At 46.5% G+C, this 25041-nt stretch overlaps 1 long non-coding RNA gene across 2 annotated transcripts in view; it reads left to right on the plus strand.

The window, feature by feature from the left end:
• LOC143810186 (uncharacterized) overlaps window positions 1–9672 on the plus strand; it is a 226163-nt gene extending 216491 nt beyond the window's left edge. For both annotated transcript variants that reach the window (XR_013222692.1, XR_013222693.1), the window contains exon 4: window positions 9319–9672. This is a non-coding gene — a long non-coding RNA (uncharacterized LOC143810186). The remainder of the gene's footprint in view (window positions 1–9318) is intronic.
• Window positions 9673–25041: the final 15369 nt, after the last annotated feature.

The raw sequence follows: 25041 nt of genomic DNA on the forward strand, positions 1-25041 counted from the left end.
CATTTTTCAGTACTTTGTATGGTAAAATGAATGTCACTGTTCAAAACTACAACTCATCTTATAAAAAAAAAAAAATCAAGGACTCATACGGCTACATTGATGGAGATTTAAAAAAAAAAAAAAAAGTTATGGCTCTTGATAGAAAGGGTAGGGGGAAGAAACACAAAAAAATTGGCTGCATTAGTAAGGGGTTAATTAGACATGCTATAAAGTAATATATCCTAGTGTAAAATATATTTAATAGAGTATAAGCCTAGTAATATAACTAATGACGAGAACGAGCTTGGGCAATAACTCTGTGTATAAGGGCGGCCATTGATTGCATGTGTGGTATTTAGAAGGTATATGTCAGAAATGGTGTAACTACTGGAAAAGTTGCCAAAAGAGCAAACGATTCCCTGCGCTGAGCATAACAATGTGTTCTGTTCCCTTCTGGGGTAGTCATCGCTTACACAGAAGTTTATGACACGGCTCACAGATCCCAAGGTTGGTTCTTCCTCCTCCTCGGTTCTCGAGTGAACACAACTTATTGCATCATACAATACAAATATAATCAGAGAAATATGATTTTTTTCCTCCACTGAGGAGTCACTTTTCCTCCCTCCGCAACTCATCATGCACTCTGAAAAACAAGTAAAATCAGTCTCGGCCAAAACAAGAAGAACTACCTTTAAAATGAAAGATCTGATCATGTCTAGTGAAGTCTAAAGAGAGAGGAATGGGAAAAGACCGTGTGAGACAGACACATACATACACATGTAGAGTAAGTACTTTATCTCACCCCGGAGCTGGATTCACAGGTACACTTCTCACTACTGCTGTATAATGTCCTCCATGCTGTTGCTGCTTCTGAACATATAGTACATAGACAGGAATCCCTCACGTCTGCTGTGTATGGGATATATCATAGCAGCTATTTTCTACCCACTAGCAGAGAGTCAATTGAAAATTAGAGATACTGCTTGCAGGGGGGGGGATTTGAAAACAATGCAGGATACAAGTCATATAGTGGCTAGAAATAGTGTTATTTTTCATATTCAGACACGTCAACCTAATAAGAAACTGTGCTGGTACATGGAGATGAAAGACAATCAGAGTAACCACTTTTATTTTATTCACTTTAATAATAAAGGTCACAAATCAGCACATAACGTGGACATATATGATGTCCTTTAAATCATAACAAATTGTAGATATGTTAAAAAAAATGGGGTGACTTTATCTTAGCTTTTTCTATTAAACCCATAAAATAGTTAGCACAAATATAATGCCTATATGAGTGTTTGGCAAAATGGCCACAAAAAAAACTACAATTCATCTCCCGAGAAAAAACTCATAAAGTGAAGAGTCTAACATGCACTGTGTGTGTGTGAGTAATGTATTATGGCCGGTGTAATGTATTAGTACAATGTGTGTGTGCCTAATGTGAATATATGGGTAAATGTGCAGGGGCAGATGAAGGTGGAGCTGGGTAGATGGGGAGAGCCCAGATACAAGTTGTGCACAGGAACCCTTTACTGTCAGTGTCCACTCCTCACTTAATGGGGTGTTGCCATCTTCAAGATCCTATCGCAGTATGTAGTAGGTGTAATAATAATTTTATTAGCAAATACCTCCATTTAGGAATGAAGTACAGTTTTTCTGATTCGCTAGGTCTCTTTACTCATATGCAGGCATTGCAGGACCTTAGGTATCCATGGTTACGACCACTAGCAAGTAGCTGTCACTAGATCAGTGGTTGTAACTAGGGTTGAGCGAAACGGATCGGTCATTTTCAAAAGTCGCCGACTTTTGGCAAAGTCGGGTTTCGTGAAACCCGACCCGACCCCAGCGTGGGATCGGCCACGCGGTCGGCGATCTTCCCGCCAAAGTCGCGTTTCGTATGACGCTTTCCCCGCCATTTTTTTTCAGCCAATGAAGGAGTGTGGGCAGCGCGATGACATAGTTTCCGGCTTGCTTTTGTGGCGTCACAGAGCCATATTACCGTTTGGGATGTAGTGATTTTCACAGTAAAACACAACCCATCTTTGCATGGAGGAGAGAGAGAGAGAGAGAGAGAGAGATGGAGGAGAGAGAGAGAGAAAATTTTTTCCCCATTGACTTGCATTGGGTTTCGTGTTTTGGTTGGCCCCCCGACTTTTCACAATAATCGGCCGATTTCACACGATCCGACTTTCGAGGAAGTCGGGTTTCACGAAACCCGACTCGATCCTAAAAAAACAAAAGTCGCTCAACCCTAGTCGTAACCATGGATACCTAAGGTCCTGCAATGCCTGCAGGTGAGTAAACAGACCTAGCGAAGTCAGAAGAACTATACTACATTTCTAATTGGAGGTATATGCTAATATTATTACACCTACTATTGTGATCGGATCTTGGAGATGGGACTATACCTTTAAGGATGTCATAAAATGCTGACAGTATACTGTTCTCACGCACTATGAGTTATTCCCCTCCTTTCTCTCCGCTATGACAGCACATTACCGGCTGATAAAGAGGCTCATTAAGCTGCAGCGTCCACACTTCATACCTGCAGCTCCACAATCCCATCATTCATCATTTACACTTAGAAGTTCCCCAAATCCCCTGAATCAGCAAAATGATCACCAGAGCAAAGAGTCAGGAGAAGCAGCAGCATTGGCGCAGATTACTAAGCAGTTTTATTGAGACAGTCAGCTCCGAAATAAATATAATAACCGTATGAACTACCTTGTAATATTGTGTAGGGGAATTTATATAGAATCACACAAGGCCTCTTTTTTTTTATAGAATAGATAAGGGCAGCATCATGTCAATCAGTGACACTTTCTGAATAGATTCTTCTGTGTCCTGAGAGTTCTATAGAATGCATAATCTAAGTTGTGACATGATGTGTACCATGAAGCACTGCAGCAGCTAAGTCATTATACCACATAGCACAAGCATATTCACCAGTCATAGTGACATAATGAGCCCCTCGTAGTTAATAGGTTTGTACCAATTTAATATATTTTCCCCTGTTGATAGGACAGGGTATATCTTGCTTAGGGTTCAACCACCGGGACTTCCACCAATGCGGACATCAGTGATGGAGCACGCACACCTCTGCTCCATCCATCCTCTATGTAATTGACGAAAATAGCCAAGGACGGCGCTCCCATAGAGAGTGATTGGAGAAGAGGTGGGTAGGCTTGGCCTCTGCTCCATTAAAGATGGTGATTCCCAGAGCCTCTTCTCAGGATCAGCAGTGATCCCAGTGTTTTGCTGCCCCTTTAATAATTGGGGAGTGCGCGTGCACTAGGTGAGCCACAGGGACACCTGCACGGTATGCACAGGCCCAGAGAGACAGGAAGGAAACAAGAGCTGGAAATTGGGACAACGCTGTGTGGCCGGGGCGGAGTGTATGTCGGCATCCCTGCTGGGAAGAGGGAGAAGGATTAAGCAGGGACATCGGCAATGGCGTTAAAAAGGTCCCACTTGGCGGAGAGTATGTGGGCATCCCTTGCTGGGAGGAGGGAGAAGGACCAAGCAGGGACACCGGCAATGGCGTTACAAAGGTCCCATGTGGCAGAGAGTATGTCAGCATCCTTGCTGGGAGGAAGTAGAAGGACCACGCAGGGACGCCATGCAGGGACGCCGGCAATGGCGTTACAAAGGTCCCATTTGGCAGAGAGTATGTCGGCATCCCTTCTGGTTGGAGGGGGAAGAACCAAGCAGGGACGCCGGCAATGGCTTTACAAAGGTCCCATTTTATGGAGAGTATGTCGGCATCCCTGTTGGGAGGAGGGAGAAGAACCAAACAGGGACACTGGCAATGGTGTTACAAAAGTCCCATGTGGCGGAGAGTATGTCAGCATCCCTGCTGGGAAGAAGTAGAAGGACCACGCAGGGACGCCTGCAATGGCGTTACAAAGGTCCCATTTGGCGGAGAGTATATTGGCATCCCTGCTGGGAGAAGGGAGAAGTGTTATGGTTCTCAATGGCAAGAGAACATAGCCCAGCAAACATACGAACTAGCTCTTGGAAGGATGGAAACTAAACTGACCATGAACTAAACCTGCCGCACAACTAACAGTAGCCGGGTAGCGTAGCCTGCATTTTATCCCTAGACGCCCAGCGCCGGCCGGAGGACTAACTAATCCTGGCAGAGGAAAATATAGTCCTGGCTCACCTCTAGAGAAATTTCCCCGAAAGGCAGACAGAGGCCCCCACAAATATTGGCGGTGATTTTAGATGAAATGACAAACGTAGTATGAAAATAGGTTTAGCAAAATTGAGGTCCGCTTACTAGATAGCAGGAAGACAGAAAGGGCACTTTCATGGTCAGCTGAAAACCCTATCAAAATACCATCCTGAAATTACTTTAAGACTCTAGTATTAACTCATAACATCAGAGTGGCAATTTCAGATCACAAGAGCTTTCCAGACACAGAAACGAAACTACAGCTGTGAACTGGAACAAAATGCAAAAACAAACAAGGACTAAGTCCAACTTAGCTGGGAGTTGTCTAGCAGCAGGAACATGCACAGAAAGGCTTCTGATTACAATGTTGACCGGCATGGAAGTGACAGAGGAGCAAGGCTAAATAGCGACTCCCACATCCTGATGGAAACAGGTGAACAGAGAGGATGATGCACACCAGTTCAATTCCACCAGTGGCCACCGGGGGAGCCCAAAATCCAATTTCACAACAGAGAAGCACCAAGCAGGGACACCGGCAATGGCGTTACAAAGGTCCCATTTGGCGGACAGTATGTCGGCATCCCTGCTGGGAGGAGGGAGAGGGACGCCAGCAATGGCCTTACAAAGGTCTCATTTGGCGGAGAGTATGTCGGCTTCCCTGCTGGGAGGAGGGAGAAGAACCAAGCAGGGACACCGGCAATGGCGTTACAAAGGTCCCATTTGGCGGACAGTATGTCGGCATCCCTGCTGGGAGGAGGGAGAGGGACGCCAGCAATGGCCTTACAAAGGTCCCATTTGGCGGTGAGTATGTCGGCTTCCCTGCTGGGAGGAGGGAGAAGAACCAAGCAGGGATACTGGCAATAGCGTTACAAAGGTCCCATTTGGCGGAAAGTATGTCGGCATCCCTGCTGGGAGGAGGGAGAAGGACCAAGCAGGGACGCCGGCAATGGCAGAGAAGGCATTTTGGTCCTATCATCTCCATATGGTTCTTAAAATGTACAGCTGTGGGGAAAACAGCCTCACTAAGAGCATTCGATCAGGGTCCAAGTAAGATCACCTAGACCCCAAATTCCTCCAACTAGACGGCCCCCAAAATTAGAAATCAAAACACCAATAGAAAAATGTAAAAAAAGGTTAAAATTTCCTCTAGAAAAGAAAAACCTGAACTTATACCTGAGATAGAATGGAAAATATTCCAAATTCTTTGTCGTTCCATTCTTACCCTAGAAATGCAATGTTTCTATAACGGCGGCTCACACAGAAACGCGTTTCTCATGTCAGGATATAATAGATGTTCGGCTTCCAGTAATTAATACGAACGTCCAAAAGCAACAAGAACATTTCTGTTATTGTAAGAAGTTTACCAAGAGAATGTAACGAACAAGTAATGAGATGGAGAAGGAACTATGCAGCGGTAATTAACCTCTGATCGCCGCCGTCCCAAATATATTTATTAGATCCAAATTGTTTATTTTTTCCTGCATGGAAGAATCGAGAATGCACGGAGCAGATGTGAGACCCGACCACATGCACCTGCTTGTCGCACATGCTGAACCTCAGATGTGCGGGAAATTAATCCCTTATGTACTGTGGTATATTGGTTCGGAATGTGAGTACCTGATGTACTCTGGGAATATCCCTTTAAATAGGCCCAGGACAGCAATGTGGAAAGTCTGTGCTGTAAATACATGTGTTGGCATGATTAGTCCTGCAGAAAAGCGGCTGCAGCCGCAGGCTCTACCCGTCCCTCGTAGCTTGATGAGTGCCCCCTAGAGCCCAAATGGTGCAGTACTGGCTACAACTGACTGTGGAATAGATGACTTTCTGTAATATTATCCTCCTTGCACAAGTTTTCACTGCTATTGAACAGTACATACTGATACAAGGGAACATACAAGCCGTCCGAAAACAGGATGAATATAGGATTTTATGTGAAGACAGAAGTATGAAAATGTTAGCAACTTGCATTATAAATATAGTGAAATGTACAAGTGATTGACTGCTTTGACATGTAAAAAAATCATTTTTACATATATTAGTGGTACCTTTAATAGCGTTACAGTCTTCATTCTTTTTAAGAATCCCTGATATGCAGTTTGCAGTCTGATCTAAGTTTCGGATATTTCTCTTGTCAGAGTGTCCCTCCTTGTAATACAGGCTGGATGTAAGCTCACTAGGTCTGTCCCAAAAATGAATTTCAAAAAACTGAACATCACATCCAAACATAGACTAAGTGAGAACAGGTGCTGAACCTAGAGTCACCAACTCATATACAGTCAAGTAAATAAGGCAGCACACTGCAGCGCTGAAACATGCAAACATGAAAATTGAACTGCATTACTGCACTAGAAATATGAAAAAATGAGAGCGTTTAGCGCATAAATTGGCCAATTTAGCGCCGCATTGTGCTGCCTTATTTATTTGACTGTATATGAGTTGGTGACTCTGTTCAGCACCTGTTCACACTTAGTCTAGTTTCATACATCAGTTTTTTGTTTTCAGGCTAAATCCGGCCAATTTGTAAAAAACCGGATCCGACGCAAATTGTGAAAAACTGATGCGCCATATCCGTTTTTTAGCTGGATCCGGCCTTCTTTAATGCGCATGGATTTTTTGACTTCTTGGTTACGGGAAAGAGGAGAGAGAGGGAGAGAAAGAGAGAAACCAGAACGGAAAATCTGCATGATTTGTATGGAAAATGCTTTGAAAACCCGACCGGGGCGCCGGATTCATTGTTTCACACGTCTGTTTCATGTGTTTTTGGCCAATTCTGTCAGTGTGTGTTTTTTTCCACCGGACAAAAAAACATTGCAGTGGACGTTTTCTCCGTCCACCGGAAACGACTATTTGGACGGATCCGGAAAAAAACGGATGAAACGTCTGGCCATCAGGCACAATCCGGCGCTAATATAACTCTATGGGAAAAAATGGATCTGGCGTAAAAAAAACAACGGATGTTTTTTCCAAAAATTGCCGGATTATGCCTGAAATAAAAAACCTGATGTGTGAAAGTAGCCTAAGGCTACGTTCACATTTGCGTTGTGCGCCACAGCGTCGACGCCGCAACGCACAACGCAAACAAAAACGCAGCAAAACGCATGCACAACGCTGCGTTTTGCGCCGCATGCGTCCTTTTTTTCAGTGATTTTGGACGCAGCAAAAATGCAACTTGCTGCGTCCTCTGCGCCCGGACGCGGGCGCCGCAGTGACACATGCGGCGCAAAACGCAAGTGCGACGCATGTCCATGCGCCCCCATGTTAAATATAGGGGCGCATGACGCATGCGGCGACGCTGCGGCGCTGACCGCAAATGTGAACGTAGCCTTAGTCTGTTTGGGTGTGACGGTCAGTTTTTTGAAATTTGTATGCATTAGCCTTCTGACTGAGCACTCCTCTACCTCTTAGCCACAGGTGTTTTAATAGCAGCAGGTCCATTACCCCTCCACATGAGAGAGAAATGTAGTCTAAGAAGAGGATTCACAGGTTCCCATTCAGATGAAGACATTTATTCTCAGCGAGGAAAGTGTAGGACCTGGTATACGAGAGATGCCCTAATGTGGCTACCAGGTACACATGAATTGGCCAATTTATGCGCTAAACGCTATCATTTTTTCATATTTCTAGTGCAGTAATGCAGTTCAATTTTCATGTTTGCAGGTTTTAGCGCAGCAGTGTGCCGCCTTATTTATTTGACATTCCCAAAAATAAAGACTGGATGTCAGCTCGGGGTATCTTTCCCAGTACTAAAGGCTGGATATGAGCTTTGTGTGCCTTTTTTAGTAATATAGGCTGGATGTGAGCTCTACGTGTCTCCCAGTAATACAGGCTGGATGTGAACTTTGCATGTTTCCCAGTAATACAGGCTGGATCTGAGCTCTGTGTCTTTCTTATCCAGTAATAAAGGCTGGATATTAGCTCTGTGTCTCTCTTATCCAGTAATAAAGGCCTCATATGAGCTCTGTGTATTTCTTTTGCAGTAATAAAGGCTGGATATGAGCTCTGTGTCTTTCTTATCCAGTAATAAAGGCTGGATATGAGCTATGTCTCTTTTGTTTCTAGTAATGAAGGCTGGATACGAGCTTTGTGTGTCTCCCAGTAATACAGGCTGGATCTGAGCTCTGTGACTTTCTTTTCCAGTAATAAAGGCTGGATATGAGCTCTGTGTCTTTCTTATCCAGTAATAAAGGCTGGATATGAGCTATGTCTCTTTTGTTTCTAGTAATGAAGGCTGGATACGAGCTTTGTGTGTCTCCCAGTAATACAGGCTGGATCTGAGCTCTGTGACTTTCTTTTCCAGTAATAAAGGCTGGATATGAGCTTTGCATCTTTCTTTTCCAGTAATAAAGGCTGGATATGAGCTCAGCATCTTTTTTGTCCTGTAATAAAGGCTAGATATGAGCTTTGAGTGTTTTTTTTCAGTAATATAGGCAGTATGTGAGCTATGTGTGTCTCCCAGTAATACAGGCTGGATCTGAGCTCTGTGACTTTCTTTTCCAGTAATAAAGGCTGGATATGAGCTCTGTGTCTTTCCTAGTAATAAAGGCTGGATGTGAGCTCTGTGCTGCTGTCTTTTCTTCACTTCTTAACTACCCTGCACTTATTTACTATTCATATGCCTTCTTCCTTATCTATGACCTGTTTTCTCTGCCCTCTCTGAGACTGCAATTACTTTTCCCTTTTTCCGCAAAGTGAATATCTATGTACAAGCAACTCCCCTGCTATCTCTAATACCAATACAGCATTAGCAGAGCAGATAATCTCTCAGAATAGATCTGTAATATTTTTCCAAAATGCAAGCAGCTAGATAAAAGGCTTACACACACTCTCACGTAAAAAAATGGTAGAACATATTTAATGAAGAAAGTTGTCCAAGTCTGTAAAGTGTTGTGGAATTAATGCAGCTATATAAGTGTGTAAAATAAAAATTTTTTTCAATATAATAAAAAAGGTCTATATAGTCTTTTTAGCTGAGAAATATTAAGAAGCATTGAAAGTGTCTATATATGGAGTTAGTCCAAAAATAAAGGGCCATCAAGGGAGATCTGTAACTTTTAGATTTCATTCAATCCTTATGGGTTGGTATTTGAGGTTTAATTTAGAAGAGTATTTTTTTTTTTAAATAAATGTCTAAATTTCAACTTGTTTTTACATTGCAGCCAACATTTCCTGAGCTCTTCGGTTTTCCTTGTGGAGACCAAGCAGAGGAAACGGCGTTTGAGAACTTCCTTTTTGGAACAATAGGATAAAGTATCAAGAGGATAGATATAAAAGCCCCGTATCCTGCGTGGGAACCAATGTATTTTAAGCGTTACCATGTACACACGCCTGTGTCTGTTAGTTCAGCAGTTTGAACAAATCCTCCTGTTCTCGTTGGGTAAAACACAAGATATTCATCCAACATCTCAGATCTCAGTGCTCTCGCCGTCACTGCAAATACAGAGATTGTGTCCTGATATGACGATGTTGTATTTTCGTTTCAGTGTCATATATGTATATTTTCAATAAAAAATGATTATGATTCTACTCTTTGGTGGATCGCCGAAGTTGTGCGGCATCAAGGTCAACCCTGTTAAAAACACGATTAACTCTTCTATGGCTGCAGGTATGGCCTTTGGATCTCGGACGTTGGGAGTCAGGATAGATAACGATGAATCAAATAGAAAGAAAACATATATTCCTTACGCTGGACGGAGATTAAAATGTATAAAACTTGTTTAGTAAAGCTACGAGTTTCTGAAATGGTCCAGCTTCTTCCTCAGGCTCAGGTATGTGATCAGGCAGACCATTCTGTGCAGAACACCGATTCAAACTGATGGTGTCGCTGTCAGAAGTAACATCATACTGCTGTGACTGAGACGACAGATGTGCCATAGATTTCACTATTCTTTCTTCCCAACTAATGCACCTGCCAGAAGCAAATGAGGCCAATTGTGGACTGCGTTTAGTAGTACTGCTGCTAGCTGTTGCCAGTGGTGATGGTGATGGTGTTTCTGTTGCTTCTGGCAGTTCCCACATTCTTAGCCATGGTATGTTTTTTTCTCTGTTATACTACCCTGTGCATTGCCAATTTTTGTTTAACCAGAATTATAGTGTTGTACAAAATGTAACATCTTTTCAAGCCAAAGTATTCAACTATTGCAAAAAAGAACATAATAAAAAATATGAAGTTAGGCAGGTATACATAAAGAAATTGAAAAGTGGCAACAGGCCGCAGCATATGTGTAGTGTGTACTGTTATCAAATTAGACTAGTAAAGCATCTGTCTTGAGTACAGTATTTGTCCAATGTTTTATGGTTTTCTCTTATTTCTATTACTGAGCTGTGAAAGCTGATCTCTCACTATCCTAAATCACCTAAATGGCTGCTGCTTTCCCTGCCTAGGCTTTTATATATACTACTAGCTATTGAACCCGTTCTACGCCCGGGTGGCGAGCATTTATACTGGTATATGGTCTCCATCCTGGTATGTGCTGCTCCCATCTTGCTCTCCCATCCTGTCATGTGCTGCTCCATCCTGCATCCCCATCCTGTCATGTGCTGCTCCACCGTGTCATGTGCTGCTCCATCCTGCGCCCCCATCCTGTCATGTGCTGCTCCACCATGTCATGTGCTGCTCCATCCTGCATCCCCATCCTGTCATGTGCTCCCATCCTGCGCCCCCATCCTATCACGTGCTGCTCCATGCAGTGCGGGCGGCTGTGCTGAGTGCGGGCGGCTGTGCTGAGTGCGGGCGGCTGTGCTGAGTGCGGGCGGCTGTGCGGAGTGCGAGCGGCTGTGCTGAGTGCGGGCGGCTGTGCTGAGTGCGGGCGGCTGTGCTGAGTGCGGGCGGCTGTGCTGAGTGCGGGCGGCTGTGCTGAGTGCGGGCGGCTGTGGACGGCTGTGCTGGTTGCGGTGGCTGTGCTGGGTGCGGCGGCTGTGGACGGCTGTGCTGGGTGCGGTGGCTGTGCTGGGTGCAGCGGCTGTGGGTGGCGGCTGTGCTGGGTGCAGCGGCTGTGCTGGGTGCGGCGGCGGTGCGTGGCTGTGCTGGGTGCGGCGGCTGTGGTGGGTGCGGCGGCTGTGCGTGGCTGTGCTGGGTGCGGCGGCTGTGGACAGCTGTGCTGGGTGCGGTGGCTGTGCTGGGTGCAGCGGCTGTGCGTGGCTCTAGGCGGCTGTGGGCGGCTGTCCGTGGCTGTGCTGGGTGCGGTGGCTGTGCTGGGTGCGGTGGCTGTGCTGGGTGCAGCGGCTGTGCGTGGCTGTGGGCGGCTGTGCGTGGCTGTGACGGCTGTGCTGGGTGCGGCGGCTGTGCGTGGCTGTAGGCGGCTGTGCATGGCTGTGGGCGGCTGTGCGTGGCTGTGCTGGGTGCGGCGGCTGTGCTGAGTGCGGGCGGCTGTGGGTGGCTGTGCTGGGTGCGGCGGCTGTGGTGCGTGCGGTGGCTGTGGGCGGCTGTGCGTGGCTGTGGGCGGCGGCTGTGCTGGGTGCGGCGGCTGTGGGTGGCTGTGCTGGGTGCGGCAGCTGTGCTGGGTGCGGTGGCTGTGCTGGGTGCAGCGGCTGTGCGTGGCTCTAGGCGGCTGTGCGTGGCTCTAGGCGGCTGTGCGTGGCTGTGCTGGGTGCGGCGGCTGTGGACGGCTGTGCTGGGTGTGGTGGCTGTGCTGGGTGCGGCGGCTGTGCGTGGCTGTGGGCGGCTGTGCGTGGCTGTAGGCGGCTGTGCGTGGCTGTGCTGGGTGCGGCGGCTGTGCTGAGTGCGGGTGGCTGTGCTGGGTGCGGGCGGCTGTGGTTGGCTGTGCTGGGTGCGGTGGCTGTGCTGGGTGCGGTGGCTGTGCTGGGTGCGGTGGCTGTGCTGGGTGCAGCGGCTGTACGTGGCTGTGGGCGGCAGCTGTGCTGGGTGCGGCGGCTGTGGTGGGTGCGGCGGCTGTGCTGGGTGCGGCGGCTGTGCTGGGTGTGGCGGCTGTGGACGGCTGTGCTGGGTGCGGTGGCTGTGCTGGGTGCAGCGGCTGTGTGTGGCTGTGGGCGGCTGTGCGTGGCTTTGCTGGGTGCGGCGGCTGTGCTGGGTGCGGCGGCTGTGCTGGGTGCGGCGGCTGTGCTGGGTGTGGCGGCTGTGCGTGGCTGTAGGCGGCTGTGCGTGGCTGTGCTGGGTGCGGCGGCTGTGGACGGCTGTGCTGGGTGCGGTGGCTGTGCTGGGTGCAGCGGCTGTGCGTGGCTGTGCTGGGTGCGGCGGCTGTGCTGTGCGTGGCTGTAGGCGGCTGTGCTGGGTGCGGTGGCTGTGCTGTGCGTGGCTGTAGGCGGCTGTGCGTGGCTGTAGGCGGCTGTGCTGGGTGCGGCGGCTGTGCTGTGCGTGGCTTGTAGGCGGCTGTGCGTGGCTGTAGGCGGCTGTGCTGGGTGCGGCGGCTGTGGACGGCTGTGCTGAGTGCGGCGGCTGTGCTGGGTGCGGCGGCTGTGGACGGCTGTGCTGAGTGCGGCGGCTGTGGGCGGCTGTGCTGGGTGCGGCAGCTGTGCGTGGCTGTAGGCGGCTGTGCGTGGCTGTAGGCGGCTGTGCGTGGCTGTGGGCGGCTGTGCGTGGCTGTGCTGGGTGCAGCGGCTGTGCGTGGCTGTGCTGGGTGCGGTGGCTGTGGTAGGTGCGGCGGCTGTGGACGTAAGTGGCGTAAGTAACAAATAGCTGTGGCATGAAGTGCCACAGCCTCATGGCACAGCAATTTGTTACTTGCGGTACCTTATTCATTTCCGGCGCCATTTTCTGTGTCCTCCTGGTGCCGGAATCGGCGCCTGCGCAGTCCGCGCTTTCCGGCGCCATTTTCTTGAAGACACACTGCAATGTGTCTTCAAGAAAATGGCGCCGGAAAGCGCGAACTGCGCAGGCGCCGATTCCGGGAGCAGGGGGATATTCATGGCCCGGAATGGCGTCGGTGGAACGGGACGGGTAAGTATACTCACCCTCCGCCTCCTGGCTCGTCCCTGTTTCTCCGTTGGAGATCGCGGTGTGCGTTCAGCGCTTACGCATACCGCGATCTCCTGGGAGCGTCGCTCTGTGAGGTCCAGACTGCGCCGGCGCTTGCGCTGTCTATAAAGGCTTCGGACAGAGTGACGCTCCCAGCGTTATATTATAGATGATTGTTCCTCCTGATTGCATGATACCATGTAACGTGATTGTCAGCCTTCTGTGTGGGTTACAATCTTCTGCAATGTATAAAATGGTGGTTTTTTTTTTTTTTTTTACAGTTGAGCAAATTTAATTACAAATTTTTTGAATTTTCCAAGACCTGAGAACTTCCTAAAAATTCAGCTCAAATTCGATTTTTATCCATCAAACGGTCATTCCTAGTAAATAAACTATTGCAGGAAACAGAAATGCCAAACTGATGGAGTAGTGGAATCTCAAACTTGAAGTGGCTCATTTATGTAACCATTTACAGGAGTAGTCAATATCCTGCGGAATAACGATTATATTTACTGGATGAATACCACTGAGCCATGGCCGTCACCCAATCCATAATATGCAAATAATGTCGTAATCTGCTGTAATCTCCAAATAGTCTTACCCCACTGGCGGGGTGTATGGCTCATGGACTATTGTGGACATCCAATATTTTGTCAGCAGGGGATGAAAACTATGTAAATGATTATTCCAACTATAGGCTAGAACTATAGTTATTTTAACAAAATACTGGATGGGACTAGTGCTGGAGCGAAGAAGAGCTGAGCCATCCTCCGTACACAGAATGGTAACCAGAATTATCACATTATTTATGCAATTTTCCAGGGAATAAAACATATTTTTAAATACTGTCTGTCCTTTCATGAAATGCATATGTACATTAACAATAGACTGACTCAGACCCTATTCCATTATATTGAAATATTTAGTGCGCATGTGCAAAGGGCATTGTAAAGTGAGGTAGAGGAGGTGAGCTGTGACATTGTCTATTGTGAATGGTGGATCCTGTGTTATCTACTGTATATAGAGGTGTTATCAGTCATTGTACAGGAGGAGGAGGTGAGCTGTGACATCACCTATTGTGAATGGTGGATCCTGTGTTATCTACTGTATATAGAGGTGTTATCAGTCATTGTACAGGAGGAGGAGGTGAGCTGTGACATCACCTATTGTGAATGGTGGATCCTGTGTTATCTACTATATATAGAGGTGTTATTAGTCATTATACAGGAGGAGGAGGTGAGCTGTGACCACTTATTGTGAATGGTGGATCCTATGTTATCTACTGTATATAGAGGTGTTATCAGTCCTTGTACAGGAGGAGGAGGTGAGCTGTGACATCACTTATTGTGAATGGTGGATCCTGTGTTATCTACTGTATACAGAGGTGTTATCAGTCATTGTACAGGAGGAGGAGGTGAGCTGTGACCACTTATTGTGAATGGTGGATCCTGTGTTATCTACTGTATACAGAGGTGTTATCAGTCATTGTACAGGAGGAGGAGGTGAGCTGTGACCACTTATTGTGTATGATGGATCCTGTGTTATCTACTGTATATAGAGGTGTTATCAGTCCTTGTACAGGAGGAGGAGGTGAGCTGTGACCACTTATTGTGAATGGTGGATCCTGTGTTATCTACTGTATACAGAGGTGTTATCAGTCATTGTACAGGAGGAGGAGGTGAGCTGTGACCACTTATTGTGTATGATGGATCCTGTGTTATCTACTGTATATAGAGGTGTTATCAGTCCTTGTACAGGAGGAGGAGGGGAGCTGTGACATCACTTATTGTGAATGGTGGATCCTGTGTTATCTACTGTATATAGAGCTGATGTATATATAGCCCCCCAAAAGTTTAACATAATAACTTAAATTTAAGCAGTGGATAATTTTCTGATGACAGATTCCCTTTAAAGACCTTGAGCCTTATAAAAAAAAAATACACTTTAATCCCAGAACAATACCTTTACATCAACCTTTAATACGTATTTATACGTGGATGAATGGGAGAATTACTGAAAACTTGAGACTGAATCGTGCTCTCAATTCATTGTCTCTAATCCGATTTAGCTCTTTTGCCAAAATTTACAGAATTTTCATATAATACAAATATCCGATGTTTGGTCTTTACAAATTTTTTCCACTTTTTTTTTGCGGACATAGAAGCCCCTCAGGAATGTAACATTTAGAAACATGGGACACAGTCCTATATATATATATATATGCTGTCCCACACCTGCATCCCTTCTTACTTCACTTTGATCACAAAGGAGCCTTAGAGGAAGGACATTCCTATTTAATGACCTATTGTTACTTCTTAGAGAGAAATACCCTGTGGTTGATGTAAGTGAGAAACCACTTGTAACGCAGAGCCTACAAATAACCTACACTAAGGCCCAGACCATGTGCAAATATGGACGGGGATGATGCAACTATTAGGCATGGCTATGTTCACAGTTACTAGTATTCTGCTTTCTAATGTCGAAATATTTTATCCCCAGTTTTAAGAGAATCTGTGATTAGATTTTTGACACCTAATCTGAGAGCAGCAAAATGTAAAGAAAGAGACCCTGATTCCAGTGATGTGCTAATTACTGGGCTACTTGATGCAGTTTTGACAAAAAGAGTTTTATCAGCAGGAGATTATGACTAGAGGACTAGTAAACCTGCTGCCATGTAGTCCAAACATGCCCCCACCAGATTGGCTCCTTACAAAGCCACTCCTTAGTTGCCCAGGCTGTGTGTTTTACATCATTGTCATACTGGAAGACCCAGCAACAACCCATCTTCAATGCTCTTACGGAGGGAAGGAGGTTGTTGGCCAAAATCTCGCAATACATTACATCATACACCCTCCCTTCAATAAATTGCATTCGCCCTGCTCCCTTTGCAGAAAAGTACCCTCAAAGTATGATGTTTCACAGACCATTCATCATGGTTGGAACGGTGTTCTTGAGGTTGTACTCATCCTTATTCCAGCAAACACAGCAAGTAGAGTTGATACCAAGAAGTTCTATTTTGGTCTCATCTGACCACGACTTTCTCCCATGCCTCCTCTGGATCATCCAGATGGTCATTGGTGAACTTCAAATGTGCCTGGACATGTGCTAGCGTGAGCGGAGGAACCTTGCGTGTCCTGCAGGATTTTAATCCATGACGACGTAGTGTGTTACTAACGGTTATGTTGGAGACTGTGGTCCCAGCTCTCCCAGTCCCAGTGTTTCTTCCATTTTCTAATAATTGGGCCAACAGTTGTTGCCTTCTCACCAAGCTGCTTGCCTATTGTCATGTAACCCAGCGTTGTGCAGTTCTACAATTCTGTCCCTGGTGTCCTTAGACAGCTCTTTGGTCTTGGCCATGGTTGGAGAGGTTGGAATGTGATTGATTGTGTGGACAGGTGTCTTTTATACAGGTAACGAGATCAAACAGGTGCAATTAATACAGGTAATGAGTGCAGAGTAGGAGGGCTTCTTATAGAAAAACTAACAGGTCTGTGAGAGCCTAAATTCTTGCTGGTTGGTAGGTGATCAAATACTTATTTCATGCAATAAAATGCAATTTAATTATTTAAAAATCATACAATGTGATTTTCTGAATTTATTTTTGTATTCTGTCTCTCGCAGTTGAAGTGTAGCTACGATAAAAATGACAGACCTCTCCATTCTTTGTAGGTGGAAAAATCTGCCAAATCGGCAGTGTGTCAAATACTTATTCCCCCACTGTATATTTATAATTAAGTTTGGACATTTTTTAGTTAAAACCTCTTTAAAAAGGCTGAGTGACAACCCACATGTCACCCTGCTTTCCGCACTTAGGCCATGTTCACACGTTGCGGTTTTTATCGCGGAACCGCAGCCATTTTTCCGCTGCGGGTCCGCTGCAGTTTCCATTGCGTTTACATTTACATGTAAACCTATGGAAACCGCAAACCGCTGTGCACATGCTGCAGAAAAAAACGCGCAGAAACGCAGCGGTTTATATTCCGCAGCATGTCACTTCTTTCTGTGGAACTGCAGCGGTTCTGCACCCATAGACCTCCATTGTGAGGGTCAAACCCGCAGTAAAACCCGCAGATAAAAAAATATCTGTGTGTTTTCTGCGGTTTTGGGTGTAGAAACCGCTGCAGCAGGAAGTGCGGGGAAGCGGGAGGAAGTGCGTGGGCGGAAGTGCGTGGGCGGAGTGTGACCGTCAGCATGGAGGCATGTATGTGTGTGTGTGTATGTGTGTGAAGTCTGTGTGTGTGTGTGTGTGTGTGTGTGTGTCCCCATGCAACCATAGTGCCACCCAATTTTGCTAAGTCGCCCTATGCCATGACTAAGACCTGATGGTCGAAACGTGTCGGCGTTGACCACCTGGGACCCCCATCTCTCCTTTTTGCAAATGTTTGCATTTTAAAGTGTTTCTAATAAATTGACTTTTAGAAGATCCATGCTGGAGATTTTTTCTTTTTCATTGCTGGCTCTGGACTACGCCCTTGACCAAGGCGGCTCCGTGCGTGGACATCATTGCACTGTTGAGGGATTGGTGAGCTGACTTATTTTCTTCCCATTTTTTCCTTTTTCCCTATTTTTGTACAAATACAATACACATACAATAAACGTAACATACATGACAGACATTACATACACCATATAACATAGAGTATATACTCACCATATAGCACACTGGTACGCGAAGCCCTCGGTCCCCTAGGGAAAAAGTCCCAAAAAAAGAAACCAAATCCATACTCCCTGTCCGCAGAATCCAATACCGAGTGTCCCACGCTGATCGCTTGCTCTCCGGCGATACACTACCAGGAGTGAAGCTCCTAGCAGTGTATAGCGTCCTTTACCGGAGTTCAGGGGCTCCGGCGTCTCTATTTACGGCATTAGAGCTGCGTGTGAACTTTCCCACGCAGCACTGCCGTAAAGCGAGAGTACCGGGGTCAATGAACGCCGGTAAACTCTCGCGCATGCGCAGTTACACACCGACAGGAGCCGGAGCTCCTGTCAGTGTGTTGCTGCAGCCGTGGAGAGCAGACACATCTCTGGATGTGTCTGTTCTCCATGGCAGATCGTCGTTGGACCCTCGTTGGATTTCTGCGGACAGGGCCAGGGAGTATGAATTTGGTTTGTTTTTTTATTTCTTTTGCAGGTCGAGGGTCTTCAGATGGATTGAGCATATAATAAAGGGTTTGTCAAAAAGTGGGTGTCTTTATTTCATTAAAATATTTTTTTCTAATGTCTGTGGTTTTTTTAACCCTTTAATAGGAGTAATAATGGATAGGCGTCTTATTGACGCCTCTCCATTATTAATGTGGCTTAATGCCACTTTACAATAGCAAGGTGACATTAACCCCTTATTACCCCATATCCCACCGCTACACGGGAGTGGGAAGAGAGGGGATAAGTGCCGGAATTGGCGCATTTGTTAGATGCGCCTTTTCTGGGGCGGCTGCGGGCTTCTATTTGTAGCCGGGGGGGGGGGGGGGGCAAATATCCATGGCCCCTTTCCTAGGCTATGAATATAAGCCCACAGCTGTCTGCGTAGCCTTTCTGGCCTAAAAATATAGGGGGACCCCAACACTTTTTTTGGGGGGGGGCTATCCCTATATTTGAGAGCCAGAAAGGCTACGCAGACAGCTGTGGGATTAATATTCATGGCCTGGGAACCCTTTCCCAGGCCAAAAATATTGGCCCACAGCTGTCTGCCTAGCCTTTCTGGCCTAAAAATATAGGGGGACCCTACGCAATTTTTTTTTTCGGGCCCCCCTGTAGTTTAGAGCCATAAAGGCTATGCAGACATCTGTGGGCTAATATTCCTAGCCTGGGAACAGCCATGGGTATTTTAACCCCTTCCCAGGCCACAAATATTGGCCCACAGCTGTCTGCTTAACCTTTCTGGCCTAAAGATACAGGGGGACACTATGTCATTTTTTTTTGGGTCCCCCTATATATTTATTTAACCTTTTAATAGGATTAATAATGGATAGGTGTCTTATTGACGCCTCTCCATTATTAACCGGGCTTAATGCCACCTTACAATAGCAAGGTGGCATTAACCCCTCATTACCCCATATCCCACCACTACACTGGAGTGGGAAGAGAGGGGTTAAGTGCCGGAATTGGCTTATCTCATTTTGATGTTTTCACAGGGTTGGACAAGGAAATTACATCATGTGGTTTTTTTTTCCCACTGCAGTTCAAGCTTTATTTGTGTCAAAAACACAGACAATCTGCAGGGAAAAACGCATCAAAAACCGCACTAAAAACCGCATAAAAAAACCGCACCAAAAACCGCACCTGCGTTTTCTGCCAAGATCTGCGGTTTTTAGTGCAGAAAAATCCGCAGGAAAATCTGCAACGTGTGCACATAGCCTAACAGCTGGCAAGTCTACATAAAAGTAAAGTGTTCCTGCCCTAAAAAGAACTGCTCCCACCTTCTAACGCTGTCTGCTACTCCTCATCGCTGGTGATGTATCCCCAAATCCCGGTCCTCCTCAACATATCCCCACACTCATTTCTAATCCCCTGCCACGATCCTTCGCACGTTTTCCCAACCATGACAACCTCATACCCATTCATCCAGCCCCCACTCCCCCGGTCCCCTTACCTGGAGCACTATGGAACGCACGCTCTGTCTGCAACAAACTGCCATTTATCCATGACCTCTTCATCACGAACAAACTCTCCTTCCTTGGCATCACTGAAACCTGGCTCACCCCCTCTGACTCTGCCTCTCCAGCTGCGCTTTCCTATGGCAGATTCCACCTCTCTCACAACCCTCGCCCCAGCAACAAACGTAGTGGAGGAGTTGGCTTGCTCCTGTCTGACACTTGCTCCTTTACTCCAATCCCGCTACCACCCTCCGCTATGCTTCCCTCATTTGAGGTGCACTCCGTCCGCATCTATTCCCCCTCCAACCTCCAGGTGGCTGTCATCTACCGCCCCCCAGAACTAGCCATCTCCACCTTTCTCGACCACCTCACTACCTGGCTCCCTCATTTCCTCTCTGCTGACATCCTGACTATCATCATGGGTGACTTCAACATCCCCATTGATACTTCCACCTCAGCTGCCTCTAAACTTTTATCGCTCACTGCCTCCTTCGGCCTCACTCAATGGTCCTCTGAGGCCACTCACAAATATGGCCACACGGTGGACCTCATCTTCACCCGCCTCTGCTCCCTTACTAATCTCAATAACTCACCCCTCCCCCTGTCTGACCACAACCTACTGACATTCTCTTCCCTCGCCTCTCATAGTGTGCAACCCCCACTCCACAAACTCACTCACCCTCGCAGAAATCTCAAACAGCTCAATTTACAATCACTCTCTGAGTCCTTTCTCCCTCTAACAGACATAGCCTCCCTTCATAACACAGATGCTGCTGCCACTTTTTATAACACCACAATAACAGCAACACTCGATTCAGCAGCTCCGCTCATGCATCGCAAAACTCGTACAATCAACAGGCAGCCCTGGCTGACCAGCCTAATCAAATAACTGAGACGGCCTCCCAGGGTCCCTGAGCGGAGATGGAAGCGATCCCGCTCGGCCAACCACTTCACTGCATACAAGCAGTCCCTCGCCAGCTTCAAGTCCACGCTCACTGCCGCAAAACAAACTTACTTCTCATCTCTCATAACCTCCCTGTCTTACAACCCTAAACAGCTTTTCAACACTTTCAATTCTATACTCCGTCCCTCAGCACCTCCTCCATTTCTGATGAAGACTTTGCCTCTTCCTTTAAACAGAAAATAGATCTGATCAGAGAAAGTTTTGGCCCACAGCGACCAATACCCCTCTTAGCTGCTCAACCCTGTTGCTCCAAAACCAACTTCTCCACCATGACAGAAGATCAGTTCTCCACCCTCCTGTCAAGATCACACCTCACCACTTGCACGCTTGACCCGCTCCCGTCCCACCTCATCCCTAACCTTGCCACGGTCTTCATCCCAACCCTAACACATCTGTTCAACCTCTCACTCACAAGTGTCTTCCCCTCATCCTTCAAACATGCCAAGATCACACCCATCCTCAAAAGCCCTCCCTCGACCCATCCTCTGTGTCTAGCTATCGCCCGTTATCTCTTCTCACTTATGCCTCAAAACTACTGGAACAACATGTCCATCTTAAACTGTCCTCCCACCTCTCCTCCTGCTCCCTCTTTGACCGGTTACAATCTGGTTTCTGACCCCATCACTCAACTGAAACTGCCCTAACTAAAGTCACCAATGACCTACTAACTGCCAAGAGCAAGCGACACTACTCTATCCTCCTTCTCCTGGACCGGTCTTCTGCCGTTGACACTGTGGACCACTCCCTTCTGCTACAGATCCTCTCATCTCTTAGCATCACAGACTTGGCCCTATCCTGGATCTCGTCATATCTAACAGACCGAACATTCAGTGTCTCCTTCTCCCACACCACCTTCTCACTTCGACCTTTGTCTGTGGGTGTTCCTCAAGGCTCTGTTCTAGGACCCCTACTCTTCTCCATCTAGACAGCTCATAGAATCCCATGGTATGCAGTATCATCTCTATGCCGATGACACGCAGATCTACCTATCCGGACCTGACCTCACCTCCTTACTTACCAAAATTCCACACTGTCTGTCTGCTATCTCAGCCTTCTTTTCTGCTCGCTTTCTAAAACTGAACATGGACAAAACAGAATTCATCATCCTTCCCGCATCTCACTCTACCCCTCCACCAGACCTATCCATCAATGTCAATGGCTGCTCACTTTCTCCAGTCCCACACGCCCGGTGCCTCGGGGTGATTCTTGACTCTGCCCTCTCTTTCAAGCCACATATACAAGCCCTTGCCATCTCAAACTCAAAAATATTTCCCGGATCCCCGCATTCCTTGACCACGACACCACAAAAACATTAGTGCACGCCCTTATCATCTCCCGCCTTGACTACTGCAACCTCCCACTCTCTGGCCTCCCCTCTAGCACTCTGGCACCCCTCCAATCCATCCTACATTCTGCTGCCTGACTAATCTACCCATCTCCCCACTATTCCCCAGCCTCTCCCCTATGCCAAGCCCTTCACTGGCTTCCTATCACCCAGAGACTCCAGTTCAATACCCTTACTATGACATAAAAAGCCATTCACAACCTGTCTCCTCCATACATCTGTGACATGGTCTCCCGATACTTACCTACACGCAACCTCCGATCCTCAAGATCTCCTTCTCTAGTCCCCGCTCATCTCTTCTTCCCACAACAGCATCCAAGACTTCTCCCATGCTTCCCCATACTCTGGAACTCTCTACCACAACACATCAGACTCTTGCCTACCATAGAAACCTTCAAAAAGAACCTGAAGACTCACCTCTTCCGACAAGCCTACAGCCTGCAGTGATCCTCAACCTACTGAACCGCCGCACAACCAGCTCTACCCTCTCCTAGTGTACCCTCACCCATCCCCTGCAGACTGTGAGCCCTCACGGACAGAGTCCTCCCTCCTTCTGTACCTGTTAGTGCCTTGTTTTTTGCTCATGTTTAATGTATTTGTCTATATTTGCCCCCTTTTCACATGTAAAGCGCCATGGAATAAATGGTGCTATAAAAATGTATAATAATAAAATTAGATAATTTTCACAATAGAAAGCCTGGCCATGCAGGTTGACCATGGCTATGGACTTCTTAATTCAGGTCATAATTATCCCATTGCGCATTTATATGAAGAGACATTCACTTTCCTGTTTTTTTTACAGCATTAGTCTTTCCACAAAACATGCCATTTACAAGTATGGAACACTCATCTATGGTGAGAACCAGCTCCTGGTTGCCTGATGAAGCAGCCACCACATTCAGGCAGAGAATTATTAGAGAAGTGGATGCGTATGTGTACGTTTCTCACATTTACTTTTATCGCTTGCTAATTTTTTTCCCCAACCATGAAAACACAATGGAACAACGTACTAGCGGGCCACCTCTCTCACCATTGATGCTGCAGACAGTAGTGACTTCATCAGTTGGGCCTCAAAGCAGGTGCTAATCTTGGTTTGGGGACTAACATCTATCATTTCTGACTTCTCCAGTAGAGATGATTTGGATAATATTGGTTCTCATTGAAGACACTCAGCTAATGCTTTGGACATGGATGTGGACCCCCTTACCTCTTGGGCCCCTGTGTGACACCAGGTTGAACTAATGATATGTCCACCCCTGGGTGTATGGAAACTTACAAGCAATGCTCCACAGGGAAAAAAAAACATACAATTAAGCTCTCTTGCTGAAGGTAGAAAATCATAACATCCAAATCAGACACACATCTGTAGACAACTGGAATGCTTTTGCCCCTCATCAGTGCAAAGCCAGCGAGTACTGATGAGGGGCAACAGCTCAAAAGAGCTGTATAGAGATGTATGTCTTGTATGAGCTGTCTAGAAGAGAGCTAATTGTACAAATGGTAAAAATTGCAAAGATCTTATGTGTATGCGGTGCTACTGCTAGCAGATATGGGGAGTAAGAGAAATAAGGTGTGGTGCTGAATGTCACGACACAGCTATCGGGTGACCCGGGATCATGGGCTCCTTCCCTGACCCTAACACTAGGGGGCGCCCAGGAGGATACTTCATATGGCAAAGATGCCGGGGTCTCCTCCCTTGCCTTTTCTCCTGAGTTACCCCCACCCAAAACAAGGGTTAACAGAAAACTCCAGGCATACAAAATATTCACTCACATGTAACAGAGGAATGCACCAGGGTGTGAAGGGAGGGGAATAAACCAAAATAGAGAAGGATAGGGAATTACCACGCATACAAACCAAGCAACAGTCACAAATAACGCCTTCAACTCTCCTCATATGGACTCCTCTCCCTCCGTTAGCCATGCAGCAAACGCTAGCTCTGACAAGGATTAGTATCAGAGCCCAGATTATAAAGGGGAAAGGAGTGGCAAACTGAGCACAGCTGTGAGCACAGGGATTTCCAACATAGCCGATTAACCCCTCTTCTGCCAAAAGGAATAAACACATTTAAAATGAAGAAGTGCTTTTTCTCAGTGCCAGAGTAGGAGCAATCAGACGCTGCAATCTTCTGGCTCCACACTGTCGCGGTAACCCTGTGACACTGAATTTCACTTTGTCCGATCAAGCATGGAGTATAATAAAGACCTTATCGTTTGGTAGAGCATATAATCCTGATAGGCTAATTAAGGTCTGAAACCTTGGTCAAAGTTATCTGAGCAAACAACTCTCCAAGGGAGCCCAAACTTTTGTTTCGGCCTACTTTCTTTTTTGTAATTTTTAAAATGAATAAAAATGACAATATATATATATTTTTTTTTTACCTAAAATACAAAGGAAATGGGGTGCTCACTGTTTATACACACACATCTAGATGATCCCCTATGAGAGTGATCATTTTGGTTTCTACAATAAAGTTCTCTCTTCCAGTCAATGGTCCTGATCTCACCAAACATTGATATTATTTAGATTACTCTTTTGTTCATTCACTTTGTATTTGGTTAGTTAATAGTTTATTTTTATAAAGTATATTTATAATCATTCTTACTTTGCAGAATTTTTTCCACACCTGCCCAAACCATTTGTACAATACTAAATATATATCCACAATTCTTTCAAGATTTAGAGAAATCATATGTGAAATTACAATGAACCGAGCACCAGGCGCTATATATTGGGCTCTGAAGCTTTTCCCTATCCGTCATCTGAACTGTTCTGTAACATGCACTGTGTCTAAAGACGGTTTATCCAGTCTTCTTTATTGTACATGTCTGGATTTCCACCCAAGTACAAGGTGGAATGATTTCCTCAGACAGATCAGTGGAGTTGAGACACGATAGGAATGTTACCGACCACCCTCCCGGGAAGAAATTCCAGCACAAATTCCAGCAGCAGAGAAGCTTGACAACCACTACCGGGCACAAAGAGAAGAAACCACAACACACACTGGGATAAAAACAATAGAAAATGCCTAAATACCAGCATAATGCATAGTCTTGAACTTGTGAA

The sequence above is a fragment of the Ranitomeya variabilis genome, chromosome 2 (assembly GCF_051348905.1).
Source record: "Ranitomeya variabilis isolate aRanVar5 chromosome 2, aRanVar5.hap1, whole genome shotgun sequence".
NCBI classification, from domain to species: domain Eukaryota; kingdom Metazoa; phylum Chordata; class Amphibia; order Anura; family Dendrobatidae; genus Ranitomeya; species Ranitomeya variabilis.